This window comes from Cucurbita moschata, unplaced genomic scaffold, assembly GCF_002738365.1.
Source record: "Cucurbita moschata cultivar Rifu unplaced genomic scaffold, Cmos_1.0 Cmo_Scf00066, whole genome shotgun sequence".
Taxonomy (NCBI): domain Eukaryota; kingdom Viridiplantae; phylum Streptophyta; class Magnoliopsida; order Cucurbitales; family Cucurbitaceae; genus Cucurbita; species Cucurbita moschata.
The window spans coordinates 201280-203832 of NW_019268582.1; positions in this window are offsets into that span (position 1 = coordinate 201280).

The following is a 2553-nucleotide window of genomic DNA, read 5'->3' on the forward strand; positions in this document are numbered from 1 at the left end:
ACCTGTTTTCAGCCCGGTTTCCACTATTTCGACCCTCCCGAATCTATTTTCGGTCCCGATTAAGGTATCTGAGGCCGTTTTAGAGCTGTATTTCACATTTAGTAAATTATAGGTAAATTAATTGTGAAATACTAACGGAAAGTGGTGAACGGTGTGATAGGAAACAAACCCCAGCGAAGTAGGAAGCAGCTCTCACGGAACGGGAGCTTACGTTTAGCTATTTAGGGAGTACTTCGGCCGAGGCCAACCAAGTAAGTGGCCTTACTATAGGATGAGCTAAATAAATTGTATGATGCTTGATGATATGTGCCGGTTTATACATATTTTGTTGAGTGACGCTTAATATGTTTGACGCACGTTGTGGCATTATGATGAGCATGATGATTGCATGATTTTTACCTTAATATGATGATGTTTTCCATATTGAGCATGCTAGATAATGATGAGTGCCATATTGCATCATGTTGTTAGATCGACGTAGGACACAACCCTAAGAGCATGAAAATGATATTAATATAAATATCCACGATATGCGTTACCTAGGGTAACAAAGAGATGAGACTAGAGGGTTGTGTCAGAAGAGACATTACGATGGATTTAGAGGAACCTCATGCATTTTGTATGTTCATAAGCATAGGGCTACTTCCCCTAGAGATGATGAGTGCGGAACCGCACCTTATGATGAGCGCGAATGCGCACAGGTGCGAAAGCACACATATGAGGGTGTTCATGAGGCGCATGACACTATGGGGTTCCGCTGACCTCCGGACGTCGCTACAGATTAACTTGACCAGAGGATCCAGGGGGTGTGCGAGTGCCCTGGGGACTCACACTCGCACGTGTGAGTCGTGTGTAGGGAAGTACTATACATCCAATTTGTCCGAGACTGGAGGCCACCCCTAAGATGATTAGAGATAGGTTCCTATTCATGATTGCATGTGTTTGCATTAGCATGACCCCTATAGTGGGGTCACTTACTGAGTATTGTTTGAAATACTCAGGCCGTGTGCCACATCATTTTTTAGGTAAAGGCAAAGCGCACTTGTACGGAGGACGGGGGCATCGCGAGCAGAGACTATGGCACGTGCATAGGGTAGATTCATATTTAAATTTCTAGTCTTAAGTTAGAATAGGTTGTTTTGCATTTCATTGTTTTAAATTATTTTGTATTTGTTTTTGTTTCTCTAAATCTCAGTATTTCATATTTAAACACGTAAGACCATGGCTGTGTTTTCCAGAGAAGAAGTTGTTTTAAATGTTTTTTTGAAGTTTACGTTATCAATTATGTTCATGTAAGAGTTATATTTTCGCATTATAGATGAGCATGAGACGTTAGTAGCGACTCTAAGTATGTGGAAATTTAGGGTCGTTACACATCCTTAACACATTAGTCCGTCATTTGAGGATTTTGAGAATCCATCCACTAGACTCTCTGTTAGCTGACTCATATTCTTATGTGGCCTAAGGTCCTCTCATTGGGAATTAGTAATCCTTTGTCTAAGTGTGGGTTATACGGTGAGTTGAGCCATCTATGCTGACTCCTTAAGTCGCTATAGCTTGTTAGCTCACTCGAATCTTTTTTGTACTCGTATCTCGCTGGTAATGAGGGCCGCCGACAAGTGTGTTTTCTTTCTACTTAAGGAATCAGTGATCATATTTGTCTTTCCAAGATGGTACTGGATGTCTATATCATAATTCTTCACGAGTTCCAACTACCTTCATTGCTTCATATTCAGCTCTTTCTGGGTGAAGAAATATTTCAAACTCTTGTGGTCAGTAGTGTAAATTTCGATTTTCTCTCCATACAAGTAGTGTCACCAAATTCTTAATGCGAACACTACTGCGGCCAACTCTAGGTCATGTGTGGGATAGTTCTTCCCGTATTCCTTTAATTGAAGAGATGCGTATGCAACAACCTTGACATGTTGCATCAGCACACATCCTAGTCCTTTCTTAAAAACATCGTTATAGATCATGTACCCTTTTAAATTCTCGACTCTTTCAACAAAAGTGTGGATAAATATATATGGAATGTGTAGAGACAAGTTTTAAGAGAATTTGATTTTGTTTACTGCCTAAGCCAAAAAGCTAAAAAGTTCACTACCTTTCCTCTCAAATTGAAGACATAGAATGAAAACCTTATCTCCCAATTTTTTTTAATAATTTATATCAATTAAATTGCGAGGATCTATCATTATTCTTTAAATTTTAGTTTTATTTGTTTATTTATGACACCAGTTGATTCTCATATAGAAAGGAGACTGGTATTAAAAAAACAATCAAACGAATAGTTATTGAATCGTATGATTAGATTTGATGAATTAGAGATCTTAAACCCGTTTAGAAATGACTTGTCACACCCTAATTGAATCCTATGGGAAGGTGACTAAGCATGATTTGTATACCAAAAAGCTAGCCCGAGGTCAAAGTTAACAAAGCCAACTTTTTTTGTTGCGGACCGAGAAAAGCGAACATGCGACTGTGACACTAGTTTTTTTTTTTTTTTTTTTTTTTTTTTTTTTTTTTTTTTTTTTTTTTTTTTTTTTTTTTTTT